Consider the following 20368-nt stretch of genomic DNA (forward strand, 5'->3'; position numbering starts at 1 on the left):
TCTGATTAAAACCCTGAACTGGTGAAAGAGTATATTTCAAAAGGAAGTTGGCTATCTCTCTTTACCACCACCACAGCTCTTTGTGTTTCCAGGATGATCTCAGTCCCAAATCTAGGCCCTTGATAGAGTTAAGTCAAAGGTGGGTCTGTGTGGTCACAATTTAGGTGGCCCCAGGGATCCCAACCATTTCATGCGGGTCTGAGGGGTGGGAATTGCTTTTAAATCCAGTAAGAAGAATTCATCTCTAAATTCTAGAATGGTTCCTAAGTACCTCTTTGTAGAAGCAGCTTTATGATGATCTCATGTCAGTGGAAGAATAGATCTTTTAGTTTGCTAGATAGTTCCAATGGTAAATTTAAATTGTATTGATTTTGCACTATGGAATTAAACTGTTGCTTTACTATTGGGAAATTGTAAACATAGAAGAGCGCGCCATAAACCACAAGGTAGGTGGCTCAGAGCTTTCAGGATTTAAGTGGTGCTAAATTATTTATTCCGGGATGACAAATTTAACTCATGAACTCCCTTCGTCCTTGCCAAGGGCATATTTTCTTTGTCGTGGTGAAGGGGGCCCTTTATAGAAATATCTGATGTGATTGTCAATAGCAAGAGTGATAGAGTGACATGTCACTATAGAATATGAATTTGGGGGGTAAAGGCTTTTTCTAATGTATGTCTAAACTTGTACAGCAAGTTTAATGTATGTCTAAACTTTGTACAGCAAAGCCATGTGTTTAACCCTGAGCAGCAAACAATATTCTTTTATAATTGGTTTTGGTGAACACCCTCTAAACAGTGTAGTACCTCAAATCAGAGATCCCTTTCTATCTGGAAATGGAAAAAATGGAGAATCATCTGAAATGTCATTGGATGGAGGATCATTAACATTTAGGATAACACAGGTGGAAAAATTATATACAGAGATTTGGTAGATCAGATTCATTTACTCATTCATTTCATTTCACAAGCCTTTGACAACTTTCATGTATGAGGCTCCATTAGGTCCTGGGAGCATGAAGCATCAGGGAAGTCCTTGTTTAGAAGGAGGAGCAGTTGTAAGTTTGGACAGAGACATATACAAGAGACAGTGACCAGAGGGGTGGATGGATGGAGAACGAACTCAGCTATAGAGGGCGAGGGAAGTCTTATAGAAAAGTGGAGTCTTAACATGGAAGACTGGGAGCTGTCATGCAGTTGTGTCAATAGGATATATTGTAAGATATCATTACAATCTCAGAGAAGCTGAAACCTTGTGAGTGATAAAGATGGAAGTGATGAAATGATTGCTTGAGGCTAAACAGCATCTCTTCATTTTGCACTTTTAAGTGCAAAACTAATTTTCACAGTATAAGTGAAAAATAGAACATGGGAACTACTTACAGAGTATGTGTTGCAAAGTATATAATTAATGATGGTTATATTCATCTTTATTATTTGCTTCCAGTATGCTCTGGGGGAACTGGAATAGGTAGTTTGCCTTAGATTTTTCATGATTCATGTCTTGGGCTATAAGGATATAAGGTCATTCACAAATTTTGTTCTTTTGACCCACTGTGGGTTTGAAGTGATATTTACCATGTAGATAGTAGGTTTTGATTTTAAGAGGAAAAGAAATGCATGTATGGGTGTATAATGTACAGTTGCTTTCCTACTACAATGAAAGTCATTCATTTACTCTTTATAAGCTGTATGAAATCCATCACAGCCTCTGTGTTCTGCTTCAGTCTCTGGAGTGTAGTTTAAGGAGACAGATGCACATGAATAATCTGGAATACTTTGCACATATTTCTTTGTGTGTGCGTGTTTAACTGAAGCCTTTAACAGAGCATATGTTAAGCAGGGTGTTTCTCTCCCAGAATGGTTCCTTTATAGAAAAAAAGAAATGTTCCCAGGACAAGCTAGTTTGCAGCTGGGTCAAAGTGAGGACACCAAGCATTACCTGTACTCATCACAGTGAACTTTTGGGTTTCTATTTCACTGCCTGGATTGATTGATTGATTGATTGATTAATTGATTGATTGATTTTACCACTTGAAAGCTTGCTAGTAAGAAAATATTCTGCAAGAAGTTTAGGGATAATTTGGGTTTAGTTTTATGAAAAGGCTTCAGGACTCCAGGATATAGCTTGAAGTGTTTTGCGGAATTTGGTTTGGTACTGGACTAGGATCCTGGCTAAGTAATCTCACTTTTTATACTTTGATTTTTCTGGAACAGTTTTTTTTTTTTCTCCCCACATCAGTAAATTTTAATTGTAAAATAAGATATGTGATGACCTCTCAAACTGCAAAGCTGATCTTGAAAATGTCTGCCCTTTCCACCCCATCCCCCACTCTGAGCCATTACTGGAATAGCCTACTAACTGGTAATGTCCTCTTCACTCTTCTCTAACCGCTTGTCTACAGAGGGAGTCTGGTGATGCTTTTATGGCACAAGGTGATCATGTTACTTGCCCACTGAAATTCCTGGGTGGCTTCTGTTTGTTTTTGTTTTTTGGTTATTTTTTTAAGATTTATTTATTTTAGAGAGAAACAGCATGAGTGCTGGGTGGGGGGCAGAGGGAGAGGAAGAAAGAGAATCTCAAGCAGACTCTGTGCTGAGTGTGGAAACTGACTCTGGACTCCCTCTCACCGCCCTGAGATCATGACTTGAGCCAAAATCAGGAGTCAGAAGCTTAACCACCTGAGCCACCCAGGAGCCCCAGGTGGCTTCCCTTTGTACCCAGTATATAAAGTGAGAATGCTCAGAGTAGTCCATAAGGTCCTGTGTAGACTGAGCCCTCTTCACATTCTTATTCACTATCCTCTGGTCACAACTAGCCTTAGTGGGTTTCTCAAATGTAAATTCTTTTCCACCTCAGGACTTTTGCACTGCCGTTCCATCTGGAGGATACTCTTATTTTCACTCTTCATGTGGCTAAAACTCATCTCTCTAGTTACAGACTGGATGGAATTTCCTCAGAGACATTATTATCTAATTCCTCCTCTAAGTCATACTTGCCTGTTATATTGTATCCCCAAATGCAATGTTTCACCTTATGCTCCTTGTTACAAGTTTTAGATTTATTTGAGTGATTGTTTATTTTTCTTAAAGATTTTATTTATTTGAGAGAGCAAGCATAAGCAAGGGGGAGGGAGAGGGGGAGAGGGAGAAGCAGACTCCCCACTGAGCGGGGAGCCCGATGTAGGACTCGATCCCAGGACCCTGAGATCATGACCTGAGCCAAAGGCACACTTAACCCACCGACCACCCAGGTGCCTTTTGAGTGATTGTTTAATGCCCAGCTTCCCTGCTAGACTGGGAGCCCTGTGAAGATGAGGATCATATCTTTGTTCACCCCTAACATGTTTCCTGGCACCAATTAAGCATACAGTAAATAAATTAAATAATAGGAGGAGTGAGTAATTCTTGGTCTCAGCTCTTCAGTTATTACTGTTTGCTTTGGTGATTCAGGCCTTGTGTGTTGTACCCGTGACTAGGGACAGTATTGTGAATCCTCTAATGGATTTAGTGTTTAGTACTTGTAGATGTCAATATGTTACATATATGTAATGATATATATTTTGTGATTATACATAGTTTTACTAAGATAGAATCCAAATACTATGAAATTCACCATTTCAGTCGTTTCAAAGTATATGGTTCAGTGTGTGTTAGTGCACTTAAACAGTGTTGTGCAACTATCACCTAATTCAGAGCATTTTCATGTTCCATCCCCAAAAGAAACCCCGTGCCCTTAGTAGTCCCACTAATATACTTTCTATCTCTGTTAGATTTGCCTGTTCTGGACATTTTGTATAAATGGAGTAATCTGAGATGTGACCTCTTGTGACTTCTTTCATTCAGCATCATTTTTTCTAGGTTCATCCAAGTTATACCCTGTAATGATAGACTTCATTCCCTTTTACTGCAGAATAATATTCCACTGTATGGATAGACCACATGTTGTGTATCCATTCATCAACTGATGGACATTTGGGCTGTTCCCACGTTTTGATTATTATGGATACTGCTATGAGTGCTCCAATACTTGTTTTTTTAATGTGTGTGAAAGTAAGGTGGGTTTTGTTTTGTTTTGTTTTTGTATAATTAACTTACAATGTTACCTTAGTTTCAGATATACAACTTAGTGATTTGACAAGTTTATACAATATGCTGTGCTCACCACAAATGTGGCTCCATTGGATCCATTTCATCACTGTTACGCATCATTGACTGTATTCCTTATGCTCTTTTTATTCCCGTGAGTTTCTCGTTGCATAACTGGAGGCCAGTATCTCCTTCTTCCCTTCACTCATTTTACCCAATCCCCTACACCCTGAAAATAAAATTTTAATTCTCTAATTCCTAGAAGTGGAACTACTGGTAATATAGTGATTCTATGTTACTTTTTGAGGAAATTATGATTACATTTTATGTATTATATAACTAAAACTTTATATGTGATTCAAACAATATAGAATGACTTGTATAAAGAACCTAGATACTTTGGAAACAATTGTTTATGAATAGACGTGTGTTATGAATAGGTGTGAATAGATGGTTTGCATCAAAAGGGAACGGTTTCTCAGCCAATCCAGTGAGCATGACATCATATTTCTATCATTCCAAATTCAATTCTAATTTGTGAGTGATCCTTTTTATATAATCATAGTATGCTTTCTCTTTTTTTTTGCTTTTTCTCTCTTACTGAACTTTTTGCCCACTCTTATATATATATATATATATATATATATATATATATATATTCAGAATTCACTTACCTGTTTATTGTTTTTATGACTGCATATTATTTGTGTGACTGTAGTTTGTGTAACCTATCTCCACTATTAGGCATTTGCATTTTGAGCCCCTGTGAAAATCTCTGGTACTGTTTTCTTAATATATACTGTCCAAGTAGTAGGAACAATCTTATGAGGGTGTTACATAATATCTTTCAGTATTTCAAAGATTCTCATATGGCCCAGTGTTTAGGCAAATTCTTTATAGTCTCAGCAGAAACAAAGGATAATGATGGTAGAGAAGGTCTTGCTGGATATAGAGAAGTTGTTTCCCACAATTGTGCCTGTTTGTATAAAAGAAATTAGTTTATCTCTTAAAGGAATAGAGGTATCTAAACAAATGTCTCTTGGCAGTGAAGATATGGAGGTATTTCAGGCATCTGAGAAGAGAATGGACTAGAATCATGTTTGTTTTTTTAATTGAAGTATAATTGACTTACAAGATGATCAGTTTCAGGTCACTATACACTATATACACATATAGTTATATGTTATACACTATAACATAGTGTTTCAACATTTACATACATTATGAGATGATCACCATAAGTCTAGTCACCATCTGTCACCCTATATAGTTATTACAATATTATTGACTATTCCCTATGCTTACACTTTACATCCTTGTGACTTATTTATTTTACAACTGGAAGCTTATACCTCTTAATCTCGTTCATCTATTTTGCCCATCCACAGCTCCTCCCCCCTGGCAACCACTCATTTGTGATCTGTGTTTCTAAGTATGTTTGAGTATGTTTCTGCTTTGTTTTGTTTGTTTAATGTTTTAGACATTTACATATAAGTCAAATCGTATGGTGTTTTTCTCTAACTTACTTCACTTAGCGTGATACCATACCTCCAGGTCCATCCATGTAGTTGTAAATGGCAAGACTTCATTCTTTTTTAACACTGAGTGATATTCCATTGCATAAATATGCCAAATATTCTTTATCCATTCATCTACTGACAGACTCTCAGGTTGCTTTCATATCTTGGTCATTGTACATAATGCTGCAATAAACAGAGGGGAACATCTATCTTTTTGGATTAGCGTTTTTGTTTCCTTTGGGTAAATACCCAGTAGTAGAATTGTTGGATCATATGGTAATCATATAGTAATTCTATTTTTAATTTTTGAAGATCCTCCATACTATTTTCTATAGTGGCTGCACCAATTTACATTCCCACAGTAGTGCATGAGAGTTTCCTTTTCTTTACATCCTTGCCAACATTTGTTACTTCTTATCTTTTTTATACTAGCCATTCTGACAGGGGTGGGGTGTTGATTTTCCTTTCCCTGATAATTAGTGATGTAGAGCATCTTTTCATGTGTCTGTTGACCATCTATATATCTTCTTTGGAAAATGTTCAGATCCTCTGCCCATTTTTTAAATGGATTGTTTTGGGGTGTTTTAGTGTCAGGTTGTCTAAGTTCTTTATATATTTTGTATATTAGTCCCTTATCAGATATATCATTAGCAAGTATCTTTCATTTAGTAGGCCGCCTTTTTTTGTTGATGGGTTCTTTTCCTATGAAAAGCTTTTTAGTTTGATGTAGTCCTATTTTTTTATTTTTGCTTTTGTTACCCTTGTCTGTGAAGACAGATCCCCCCAAAATATTGCTAAGACCAGTATCATTGAGTTTACTGCCTATGTTATGTTTTACAAGTTTTATGTTTTCAGGTCTTATATATCTTTGATCCATATCAAGTTTATTTTAGTGTATGATGTAAGGAAGTGGTCCAGTTTCATTGTTTTGCATATTCTGTCCATTTCCCCCAGCTTTGGGAACATGATACCTCCAGTTTTGTTCTAAGATTGCTTGGCTATTTGGGATCTTTAGTGGTTTCATACAAATTTTTAGGTTTACATTTTCTAGCTCTGTGAAATATGCCATTGGTATTTTGATAGAGATTGCATTGAATTGTAGGTTGCTTTAGGTACTATGGACATTTTAACACTATCGATTCTTCCAATCCATGAGCACAATATATCTTTCTACTTATTTGTGTTGTCTTCAATTTCTTTCATCTATGTCTTCTAATTTTCAGAGTATAAGTCTTTAACCTCCTTGGTTACATTTATCTCTTAGGTATTTTATTCTTTTTGTTGGAGTTATAAATGGGATTGTTTTCCTAATTTATCTTTTTGATATTTTGGTATTAGTGTATAGATTTATTAGGAACAGATTTCTGGGTATTAATTTTGAATCCTGAAACTTTACTGAATTTGTTTATTAGTTTTAGTAGTTTCTTTTATGGAGTCTTTAGAATTTTCTAGAGCATTTTGTTGGCAAATAGTGACAGTTTTACTTCCTCCTTTCCAACTTGGATGCCCTTTTCTTTTCTTGTCTGATTACCAGGGCTAGGATTTCCAGTACTACGTGGAATAAAAGTGGTGAGAGTGGGCATTTTTGTCTTGTTCCTGATATCAGAAGAAAATCTTTCAGCTTTTTACTGTTGATTATAATAGTGGGTTTGTTATATATGGTGTTTATTATGTTGGGGTATGTTTCCTCTATACCCACTTTGTTGAGAGTTTTTATCATTTTGTTAATGTAGTGTACACATTGATTTGCACATATTGAACTATCATTTCAAAATCCCACTTAATCGTGCTACATGATCCTGTTACTGTATTGTTGAATTTGGTTTGGCAATATTTTGTTGAGGAATTTTGTGTTCATGTTCATCAGGGGTATTGCCTGTAATTTTTTTGTATTGTTTTTGTCTGATTTTGATATCAGGGTAACGCTGGCCTGAATTTGGAAGTGTTTCTTCCTCTATTTTTTGGGGGAATAGTTTGAGAAGGATAGGTATTAACTGTCCTTTAATATTTGTTAGAATTAACCTGTGAGTCTATCTGGACTTTTGTTTACTGTTTACTTTTGATTACCTATTCAATGTTATCCTTATATTTTGTTCAGATTTTCTATTTCTTCCTAGTTCAATTTGGAAAATAATTTGTTTCTAAGAATTTAGCCATTTCTTCTAGGTTTATTCATTCGTCTTCTAGGTCCAGTTGGTTGGCGTATAATTGTTCATAGTAGTCTTTTATAATCTTCTGTATTTCTGTGGTGTCAGTTGTACCTATCCTTTCATTTCCTATTTTATTTATTTGGGCCCTCTCTGTATTTTTCTTACTGAGCCTGGCTAAAGGTTTTTCAATTCTGTCGTCTTTTGACAGAACCAACTCTGAGTTATGTTTACCTTTTATATTGTTGTTAAAGTCTATATTTTATTTATTTTCCATTTATTACTTCTAACTTTGGGCTTTGTTCTTCTTTTAGTTCACTGGGTGGAAGTTAGATTGCTTATTTGAGATTTTCCGTATTTCTTGAGGTAGACATGTATTAATATAAACTTCCCTCTTAGAAATGCTTTTGCTACGTCCCATAGAATTTGGACCATTGTTTTTCCATTACCATTTGTCTCAAGGTGTTTTTGGATTTCCTATTTGATCTTTGTTGACCCATTGGGTGTTTAGTAGCATGTTGTTTGACCTCTCTGTATTTGTGGGGTTTTTCCTAGTTTTATTTTTTCTTATAATTCATTTCTAATTTCATATCATTGTGGTTGGAAAAAATGCTTGATTTCAATCTTCTTAAATTTATTGAGACTTGTTTTGTGGCCTAACGTGATCTATTCTGGAGAAAGAAATGTACTTTCAAGTACATTTACACTTGAAAGGAATGTGTATTCTGTTGCGTTTGAATGTCATATTTTGTATATATCTATCAACCTGTCTTGTCTAATGTATCATTTAAGGACTCTGTTTCCTTATTGATTTTCTCTCTGGATGATCTGTCCACTGGTGTATATGTATGGGGTGTTAATGTCTGCAATATTATTGTATTGCTGTCAGTTTCTCCCTTTATGTCTGTTAGTATTTGCTTTACATATTTAGGTGCCTTATGTTGGGTGCATAGATATTTATATTTAAAATATCTTTTTACATAAATATTACAATTACTACGACCTCTTGTTGGAGTGATCCCTTTATCATTTTGTAATGGCCTTCTTTGTCTCTTGTTAGTCTTTGTTTTAAAGTCTGTTTTGTCTAAGTATTGCTACCCCTGGTTTCATTTCATTTGCATTGAATATCTTTTTCCATCCATTCACTTTCAGTCTGTATGTGTCTCTAGGTCTGAACTGAGTCTCTTGGAGGCAGTATATATATAATACAAGACAATGAGTCTTGGTTTATTTTTTTTGTTTGTTTGTTGCCATTCAGCCAGGTCTTTTAATTGGTCCATTTGGTCCATTTACATTTAAAATAAGTACTGATAGGTATGTACTTATTGCTATTTTTTAATTGTTTTCTGGTGGGTTTTATATTTCTTCTCTGTTCTATAATCATGTTTGAGTTTCCTCTAAGCCAAGTTACTTCAAGTTTCATACTTCTCATGCATGGAACTCACTGTGTCCCTTGGAAGTCCATAATGACCATGGACAGCTCTAATCATTAAGAAGTTTTCTTTAGTAAGAATCTGTTTCATTTTAGTTTTTAGCAATTAAGTCTAGCTCTGTCTGTTGGGATATTGCCCAGTACATCAACCTTCCTTCCAGGAAATGGCCCTTCAAGTATTTCATTTGATGCTGCCATTCCCCTAGCTCTTTCCTCCTACGTAAGTAGTTAGCTTACTGTCACCTTTTCTAGCCACCAACCAGTGGCTTCGTTTAAGTCCTGGTTATTTTACTCAGGGAGTTACAAATATGTGATTACTTCAGAGCTTGTTGAATTGGAAGAGAGTAAAATTCACTATTTTTAAATTGTGCATACCACAGAGCCACATCTCAGTGGCCTTTTGGTGAACTGACTGTGGAAGAGAACCCTTAACTCCACATATTGTGCTGTGAAGTATATAGCCTGCCCTGCCTTTTCCATATGTGATAGTGTTTTACCCTCATCTTTGTTGAATATAGTCTCATTGGATTTGGTTTATTGCCTAATCCCTTACTCTGTCTTTGGATCCTGGTACACTTCTTTTGCCCTCTCAGTTTGGTACCACTGGGATTTTAACAAGCTCACCCCATTACCTCATCTGTAATCTCATCCAAGAAGGAAACTAGATTAGGTGGATGTGACTTCCTAGTAACTAAAGCCACTTTGGCCCCATCTCCCAGGATCTCAATCCTGATAGAGATTAACTTCTCTCAGTTTGGTGCCATCCACCATTTGTCCTTCATCACCTCTCCAAATAGCTTATTGAAGAAAAAAATGAAGTCATCTGTGATGATGACTGAGTGAAACCACAATGTTACTGCTGATTGATGGTTTCCTTTTCTAGGGTCATACAAAATTCCATTAAAGAAACAATTTTAGAATGCTACTTTGAATTAATGTCAAAGTCACCAACTTAAAATTACAAAACTCCATATCCCCCATTTGAAAATAATGGTCTGAGTTGCAAGGGTTCTCTGTGATAGAGATCAATAGAGTCATGAGAAGATTCTTTTTCTGTGTCATCACCAAGTGTTCTCTCTTCTTTCAGTTTCATTTAACAAATAATTTTCAGGTCATAAAAGTATTATTTTTGATTCTATATTAGAATTTATATAGAAATTAACCACTGTTAATATTTGAGAATATTTCCTTCTGCCATTCTTTTTCTTTGCATGATTTTTTTTTGCATAAAATACCTTTTTATTTGTTTGTTTAGAAATTAAGGATAACCTAGTTCAGTTTTGTAGTATGCTTCCATTAACTTACCGTATTGTGGTCTTTGAAAACATGCTTTTAGAAGACTGTTTTATAATATGGAAATATCATTATCACATTAACCATTTCCCCATAAGGCTATTACAATGTTACAATTAAAATCTTGTTTGTTAATTATTATCTGCATGTGTGATTACTGTCTTAGGATAGAACCCTAGATGGAATTACTGTGTCCAGAAGATGAATGATGGACATATATTGCCAAATGGCCTTACAAAAACATTGTCAATTTTTAGAAACGAGGTATAGTGTCTTTCTCACTGTGCCTTTTTTTTTAAATTTAAAAAATATTTGCTAATTTGAAGAACGGGGATGGCACTTCATTCTTTCATCATATATATTTTTTTTACTAGTGATGTTGAAACATTTTCTTTTTTTGTTGTTGTTGAAACATTTTCAAAGATGTTTTTGACATTTTGTCACTTTTCTGTATTATCTACCTTTTCCATTTCAATAATTGGTGATTTCATTATGTGATATATGTATATATATATGTGTGTGTGTATATATATATATATATTTAATAACAACTTTACTCAGAATCCACATAATATAAAGTTCTTTTAAAGTATACAATTCTAAAAAAAAAAAAAAAGTATACAATTCTGTGCTTTTTTTGTATATTCAGAGTTGTATATCCAACACAGTTATCTAATTCTAGAACATGTCATCACTCCAAAAAGAAACCCATACTTATTAGTCACTCTCATTTCTCCCTCCTGCTCACCCATCAACCACTAATGGACTTTCTGTCTCTGTGTATTTGCCTTTTCTGGACATTTCATATAAATTGAGTCATGCAGCATGTAGTCTTTTGGGCTTGCTTTTTTCACTTAGCCTAATGTTTTCAAGGTTCATTCAAGTTATAACATGTATCTGTACTTTGTTTATGTGGGGCATGTTTTTCTTTCTCCTAGGCAGAATCTTACTTCTCTAAGAGTAGAGCTGCTGAATTGTATGGCAACCCTAGGTTTAACATTTTGAGGAACTGCCAAACTTTTCTAAAATGACTGTACCATTTCAAAGCTCCACCAACAATGTATGAGAGTTCCAGTTTTTCCATATCCTTGTCAACACTTGTTACTGTCTTTTTTTTTCTTTTATTCACCTTAGTGGGTGTAAGGTGGTACTTGTCACGATTTTGATTTGCATCTCCCTGATGACTAATTTTGTTGTGTGTGTCTTTTCATGTGCTTAGTGGCCATTGGTATATCTTCTTTGGAAAGCCATCTGTTCAAATCCTTTGATCTTTTTTAAAATTGATTATTTGTCTTTTATTTATTATTTAGTTGTAAAAAGTTCTTTATATATTCTGGGTACAAGTCGCTAACTACATACATGACTTGCAAATATCTTCTCCCATTCTGTCCATTTTCTTTTTGTGATCTTGATGGCATCCTTTGAAGCACAAGAGATTTTAATTTCGATGAGATCTAACTTAAGCATTTTTTCTTTTATTGCTTGTACTTTATTTTTTTTTTGTTTTTTGTTTTTTTATTGCTTGTACTTTAGGTATCAGTCATATCTATGTATATTTTTTGAAAAGCCTTTTTTCTGCTTATGAAAGTACATTGAAGAAAATTTAGTTCAAAAATGCATAAAGAAAATAAAAATCATGTGTATCTCAACACCTAGGAAAAACTGCTGTTAACTCTATGTAGATTATCAGCACTTTTCTTTATATATAAATAGAAAAGTAATATAGAAAGATTAGGTTCATTTCTTTCTTTGTATGTATATATAATTTTAGGGGGTGAGAACTGTTTTTTTTTATCTGTCATAATACACTATAAATATTTTCCTCATTTTAAACATTCTGAAAAGTCATCATAACCACAGCATCTCACATTGGATGCATTATAAATTCTTCATGTTAGTAGGCACTTCTCCATGGCTTTTAAATGTTTCTGCACTTTTACTCTGAACTACCTTCTCAAGGATGATTTTACTGCAAATGGCCTTGGAAGATAGAAATAGTTTCTCCCTCAGGGGCAAAGGGAAAATGTGTTTGCAGTCCAAGATAATAAACATTATGTTTTCCTTGGAGGCAGAGGTTGGTTAGGGTTGCTGGCATACTTATGAGATGACTTGATTTATGAGATTGACTTTTCTTAAACACTAGGCTCTGAGTTTCCTCATCTGTGACACAGATCTACTCTATGTGCAACATCCATCCAGGCTGTTCTATCTTGCCCATTAGACTTGGAGTTAGGGTGCTGGCATGGGAAGCTGATGGAAACATGAGGCTTGTGCTTCTAGGTGTGCAGTTAGCAATAAAGTGCTTTGTTTCTGACCCAGGAGTCTAGTGTCTCTGTCAGCCTCCATGAAACCGTGGGAGGCTAACAGTATGTTGCAAGTAGATTAAAATCTCAGACACTTCATAGTTTTTGACAATTTATCCCCTACTATTTGATACTTACTTTGTCTCTGTTTTTCTCTCTATAATAAAGAACTGTGGTAAACATCAATGTATTTAAATTGCTGTGCAATCCCTGTTACCTCAGATTAGATTTCTAAATTATTTTGTCAGATTTTCTATATATTTTTATTGATTTTTAATTTTTATTACTGAAGCCTAGTTGACATACAATGTTATGTTAGTTTCAGATGTACAACATAATGATTCAACAATTCTATACATTACTCAATGCTCACCATTACAAATTACTGTCACCATACAATGTTTTTATAGTATTATTGACTGTATTCCAAATGCTGTATTTTTCATTCCTGTGATTTATTTATTTTATAACTTGAAGTTTGTAATTCTTAATCTTATTTACCTGTTTTGCCTATCCCTCCATTCCCCTCATCTATTGCAACCACCACTTTGTTCTCTGTATCTATGAGTTTGTTTCTGTTCCTTAGTTTGTTCATTTGTTTCGTCTTTTAGATTCTGCATGTAAGTGAAATCATGGTATTTGTCTTTGTGTCGGACTTATTTCACTTAGCATAATACTTTCTAGGTCCATTCCTATCATTTCAAATGGTAAGATTTCATTCTTTTTTATGACTAATATTCCATTGTATATACATATATGTATATATACACACCACATCTTTCTTTCTCCATTCATCTCTTGCTGGGTACTTGGATCGCTTCCATATCTTGCCTATTGTAAATAATGTTGCAGTGAACATAGGGATGCATACATCTTTTCAAATTAGTGTTTTCATTTTCTTTGGGTAAATACCCAAGAGTGGAATTACTGGATCATATGTTATTTCTATTTATAATTTTTTTGAGAAACTTCCATACTATTGTCCACCGAGGTTGCACTAATTTACATTCCTACCAACAGCCTACAGGGTTCCTTTTTCTCATTCTCATCAACACTTGTTATTTCTTATCTTTTCGATCCTAGCCTTTCTGACTGGTGTGAAGTAATATCTCATTGTGGTATTGATTTGCATTTCCCTGATGATGGGTGATACTGAGCATCTTCTTGTGTGTCCTTTTGCCATATGTATGTATTCTTTAGAAAAATGTCAAGGGGGATCCCTGGGTGGCGCAGCGGTTTGGCGCCTGCCTTTGGCCCAGGGCGCGATCCTGGAGACCCGGGATAGAGTCCCATATCAGGCTCCCTGCATGGAGCCTGCTTCTCCCTCTGCCTGTGTCTCTGCCTCTCTCTCTCTCTCTCTCTGTGTGACTATCATAAATAAATAAAAATTAAAAAAAAAAAAAAAAAAGAAAAATGTCAAGGTTTTCAGCCTATTTTTAAATCAGATAATTTGTTTTATTGGTGTTGATTTGTGTAATTTCTTTATGAATTGTGGATATTAACCTTTTATTGGACATATCACTTGCAAATATCTTTTCCTATCCAGTAGGTTAACTTTTTGTTTTGTTAATGGTTTCCTTTATTGTGCAAAAGCTTTTTAGTTTGGAGTGTCCCAGTAATTTTTTTTTTGCTTTTGTTTTCCTTGCCTGATGAGACATATCTATATCTGTATATCCATAAATATGTTGGTAAGGCCAATGTCTAAGATATTACTGCCTATGGTATCTTTTTTGTAGTTTTATGGTTTCAGGGCTCACATTTATCTCTTAATCTATTTTGAGTTTATTTTTGTATATGATGTAGGAAAATGATCCAGTTTCCTTTTTCTGTGTATCCCTGTCCAGTTTCCCCAGCCCATTTATTGAAGAGACTCCCTTTTCCCCATTGTGTATTCTTGCTTCATGGTCATAGATTAATGGCCTACATAAGCATGGGTTTATTTCTGGGTTCTCTATACCATTCTATTGATCTGTGTGTCTATCTTTGTCTTAGTGGTATACTGTTTTGATTACTGTAGCTTTGTAGTATATCTTGAAATCTGCTACTATAGTGTCTCCAGCTTTCTTCTTTCTCAAGATTGCTTTGGCTACTTAGGGTCTTTTGTGTTTGCATACAAATTTTAAGATTGCTTATTCCGGGTCTGTGAAAAATGCTGTTGGTGTTTTGATAGGGATTGCAGTGACTCTCTAAATTACTTTGGGTACTATGTACATTTTAACAATATTCATTCTTCCAATCCATGAGCATGGAATATCTTTCCAGTTATTTTTAATCATCTTCAATTTCTTTCACTTATATCTTAAAGTTTTCAGAGTACAGATCTTTCACCTCCTTGTTTAAATGTATTTCTAAGTATTCCATTCGTTTTGGTTCAACTGCAAATGGGATTATTTTCTTAATTTCACTTTCTGCTACTTGGTTATTTTATATAATCTTTTTTGATAACTTCTGCTAGATTTTCCTCTAGAATTTTCTGCAAGCAGTGTAGCAGGGGAACTTTTTATTAATAATAATAATGTTGTTATTATTCTAGAGAATGGTATGTGAAGTAGGGCTTCTCATTAATTTATATTTCTGCCTATTGGTGAGATGGAATATACTTTTTGTGGCTGTTTATAACAGTAGCAATACAACAATAGTACTGATGAAAGAAAATCTTTATTTTTTTTAAATTTTTATTTATTTATGATAGTCACAGAGAGAGAGAGAGAGGCAGAGACATAGGCAGAGGGAGAAGCAGGCTCCATGCACCGGGAGCCCGACATGGGATTCGATCCCGGGTCTCCAGGATCGCGCCCTGGGCCAAAGGCAGGCACCAAACCGCTGCGCCACCCAGGGATCCCCAAGAAAATCTTTAAATAGTACTTGCTATGTGCTAGGCACTATATTAATTGATTTGCACTAAAGCTACTCTGTGAGGTAATTAGTATTATTAGCCCCATTTCACAGATGAGGAAACTGAGGTAAATATTCAGCCAGAGATCAGGAGCAGAGTGAGGTTTCAAAACCAGACAATGTGGCTTCAAAGATGTATGCTTTCAAACACTACACAATCTTGTGTTTTGCTATTGAGAGCAGACGAGAGAATGCAGTTTGAGTTCTTGGTGGTTTTATAGTTGCAGTCCTTTCTTGCATTCTTGCCTTCAGGTTAATGGGCTGTCTCTGTATTATCAAACATTCCCCTCATTTTTTCTTATTTTTGCAGCTTGATTTTATCAAAGGAATCAAGCCCTACATTGTGTTTTGATTCAGATCTGTCTAAAGACAGACTATTGCCCAATTGCTAGAGGTTCTCTTATTGCACAATATTTAACAGTATTGGGGGGTATAGTCTCTGTCATCAAATATGTTCTTATACTTCAAATACAAGGCTGATAGTTATGGTGAAATAATCTACTTAAAAGTTGAGCTGTGACAGTTATATTTTCTTTAGTTTTCGAAGTGGGAATGGATGGTCTGAACCAAATTATCACAGGAGTTGTGGTTAAGCATTCCTTAAAAACCACTTGCACTTCTTGAAATTCCCCCCTTAGTAGGTTCAGCAAAAGTTTATTTGAAGTCTGGTTGTCCCATGTGTGGCTTGGGTGTACAGAACACACAGTGTGTCACAGAACTTAAAAATCCATGTTCTTTCATTCAGTGTTTATATATAAATGCAAGTAGCTGTCAGGTAGCTTTCTAATTAGGGGGATACAGACTATGTTTGTGCGTATGTATATGTGTGTGATGGAGAAAATGACATGAAGAAAAATAGTGAAATAAAGGGGGAGGGGGATGTTGGTTGGAGCAATTTAGGATTGTTATTTTGTATATAATGATATCATGGCCTTCCTGAGAAAATGCTTGTAGAGCAGAAACCTAAGAAAGTGAGGAATCAAGCTATCTGTATATCTAAGGAAAGCAGAGGAAACACTTGGTGACAAGGTCCTGAAGTGACTATGCTTGGAATCTTCAAGAATAGCAGGGAGACAGCATGGTGGAAAGGAGGGAGTGGGGTAGTGGGAAATGAGGTTTGACAAGGAACAACGCAGGTAATGTACCGACCTTCACTCTGGGGAGGAGATCCATGGAAGTTGATCTGAGCTCTGACTTACATTTAGCAGGGTCTCGGGCAAAAGTAAAGTGGGTGGAGGTGGGAGCATAAGCAAAAATGTCAAGAGGGGACTAGAGGGTAGCAGTGGAGTGAGAATAAACTGGATATAATAATTTATAAGTACAGTGGTGAGGATTTGTTAATGGAGTAGATATGAGAGCAGAGAGAAGGAGGAATCAAGGATAACACCAAGGTTGTTGGCCCCAGCACCAAAAAGATGGATTGCCAAGATTAGAACGGCTACAAGAGGAAGATTGGAGGTAAGCCAAAAGGGACCCCAGGAGTCAATTTTGGACATACTGAGTCTGAGAGTTCTGTTAGACACACAGGTGATGTCCTTAATAAAACCTGGGCACTCCCTTAAGGAACTACAAAATGACAATACAAGAGTGGCATGCATTTTTTTAACACTATTTCTTTTTTATCATATATATTTTATAAAGAACTCAAATCTTTTTGAAAGTAATCTGATGAAATCAATTCAGTGAATAAATACACATTATGGAAAAATTTCTCATAACACATACGTTTGTATTTTAGGTCTTACTTCCCTCTGGATTCCATTGTCTTTAAGAACAATTTAATGTTGAGTAGTCTGTTATATATCATGTACATAAATGATGTATTTACTTTCAATAGTTTAATATTTCTGCTTTACTGACCTTGCCAGTCACCCATAAACATGGCCTATAATCAAATACATTTTCTTAGAGTGAGAGGTATGTAATATTTAAAGGCATGCTGGATGATTCTTTTGTAATATGAGAGATCCTCCTTTGCTTCACTTTCTTTGGTTTGTATATTTGCATCTGTTTTCAACAAACAGGTACATTTATAACTTAACAGCAACAATGAAAAAGAAGCAACTCAATTAAAAAAATGAGTGAAGGACTTGAATAGGCATCTCTCCAAAGGAGATATACAAATGACCAATGAACGTGTGAAAGATGCCTAAAATCACTAGCTGTTAGGGAAATGCAAGTCAAAACCATGATGAGACACTTCATACCCATTAGGATGGCCATTGTAAAAATAATGAAAATAACAAGTATTGACAAGGTTGTGGAGAAATTGGAACCTTTGGACATTGCTGGTGAGAAAGCAAAATAGTGCAGCTGCTATGGAAAACAGGTTGGTGGTTCCTCAAAAAGTTAAATATAGAATGCTCATATTGCCCATCAATTCCACTTCTAGCTATACACCTAAAAGAATTAAAAATAGTGAAACAGATAACTTGTATGTCCCTGTTCATTGCTGCATTATTCACAATAGCCAAAGAGTGGAGATATACATGTGTTCACTAACAGATGAGTGGGTGAACAAATTGTGGTATATATATATAGTGGAATATTATTCAGCCATAAAAAATGAAGTTCTGATACATAATACAAAATGGATGAACCCTTAAGATGTTTTGCTGAGTGAACTAAGGCACACAAAAGGACAAATACTGTGTAATTCCATTTATATGTGGTATCTAGAATGAAGACATTCTTAAAGACAGGGGTTGGGGGTAAGGGAAGTGAGAGTTACTGCTTAATAGAGAGTTTCAGGAGATGAAAACGTGTGGAAATAGAGGTGATGGTTATATAAAGAATATACTTAATGCTACCACATGGTGCACGTGAAAATGGTTAAGGTGGTAAATTTTATGTTATGTGTATTTTGCCACAATAAAGAATACAGCCAACAAATACATTGTCTGCCACATACTGTATGCTCAATAAGTATTTATTAACTAAGTAAATTTTTGGAAAGAGGGAAGGAGGGAGGGAGGCAAGAGGTAAGGAAGGGAGGAAGGGAGAAGAGGAGGAAGGAAGGGAGAGGGAGAAAGGGGAGGAAGCAAGGGAGAAAGAGGAGGGAGGGAGGAAGGAAGGACTGAAGGAGAGAGGGAGGGAAGGAGGAAAAAAATTCTTTAAAGCTCAAACATTTCTAATTTTGATGAAGCCTCACTTATCTATTTTTCTTTGGTTGTTTGTACTTTAGGTGCTTTATCTAAGAAACCATTGCCAAACCCAAGGTTACAAGGTTATACAGTTTAGGTCTTTAACTATTTTGAATTAATTTTTATATTTGGTGAGAATTAGAGTTGTAACTTAATTCTTTTTTGTGGAATTCCAGTTATCCCAGCACCATTTATCAAAAAGTCTTCTCTTAATTGTCTTGGCACCCTCGTGGAAAATCAGTTCGCTAGTGAAGTGATTTTGCATAGACCATAGATGCATGGGTTCCCTACTGGACTCTTAGCTGTATTCATTTGATCTCCATGTCCATCCTTACTTATCACACAGTCTTGATTATTGTATTAGGTATATGATCTTGAATGAGTCACCTGAGGTCTCTCAAAGCCTTGGTGTTCTCATCCATAGTTAGGAGACTAAACCAGAGAATACATTTAGAGCACATAATTACTTGGCATTCAGTACATTATAGTTGCTTTTATTATTTTTATTATCATCTTATTGCACAAAGAGGTGGCCACAGGATTATATGCTGAAAGAACATCTATGAAGTTTGATAATAGAAAACATTTTCTTAATCCAAACATTTCATTTGACACTCATTGACTTTCCCACCATACAATGGGTGACATTGTTTCCTCTGAAGGCACTCTACAAAGACTGCCTTCCTGTAACCCTACTCTACTTCACACCCATATTTGAAAGCATATTTTTCTTTTATAAAAACATTAATTTATCAAACACGATGAATCTGGATCGACATGGATTTTAGGAAAGGTGTCAAGTTTTGTTCGGGAAGCCTTTGCAATGGCCTGTGTTCCTCAAAAAAAGGCCTCAGTGACATCACCCTGGATTGCTGGGGGAGACTTTTTGGAGTGTATGTGTGCAAAGAGACACACTTTGATTTTTTTCATGGATGATTTTTTTCATGGTAACATTAACGTTTTCAAAAGGGAGATAACGGGAGGCATTATATACCAAAGATGACTTTGGATATCTTGTGAGGAATGATAGACATGAAACTGTAATGTTATATATGTGTCTGCTTTATTCATTATTGGTAAATTTCAGTATTTGTCCTTGAACTTTCATCATTAACTGATTTTGTTTGGTTATCACTTCTATTCCCGCCAGAAAAACTGTCTAGAATGTTTGTTTTCACAAAACAGATGTACATATACTTTCTCATCCTTATTTAAAGCTTATTTTTATTGGCTTTTCTATTCTGAACAAGCTGTGAAGTATGCATGAAATTAAACCATTTGACCAAGCACTCAAGATTCCATGATTTTGTCCCGTGTGATGGTTCAGTTTTGTGTTCTTATGTTGCACTCAGAGAGAGTCCAAGCAGCTCATTTTGTACCATATTTCTTAGGCCAGGAACAGTCTAAGCTATTTTTTTTTAGTGCCCTTTCCCCTGGTGGACAGCTAGCTGAAGCCTTTGGGAGTAAAAGTACTTCCCAGGACATAAACCCAACCCTTCCTCCCACAGCCATTTAAAATAGTTTAAAAATAACCCCCACTTAAAGTTTT

The 20368-nt window shown here is 35.4% G+C and overlaps 1 protein-coding gene across 8 annotated transcripts in view; it reads left to right on the top strand.

The window, feature by feature from the left end:
• The window catches only part of MTMR7 (myotubularin related protein 7), a 172363-nt gene that overhangs the window by 70400 nt on the left and 81595 nt on the right, over nt 1-20368 (top strand). The window lies entirely within an intron of this gene.

This window comes from Canis lupus, chromosome 15 (genome assembly GCF_048164855.1).
Source record: "Canis lupus baileyi chromosome 15, mCanLup2.hap1, whole genome shotgun sequence".
Classification (NCBI taxonomy): Eukaryota; Metazoa; Chordata; class Mammalia; order Carnivora; family Canidae; genus Canis; species Canis lupus.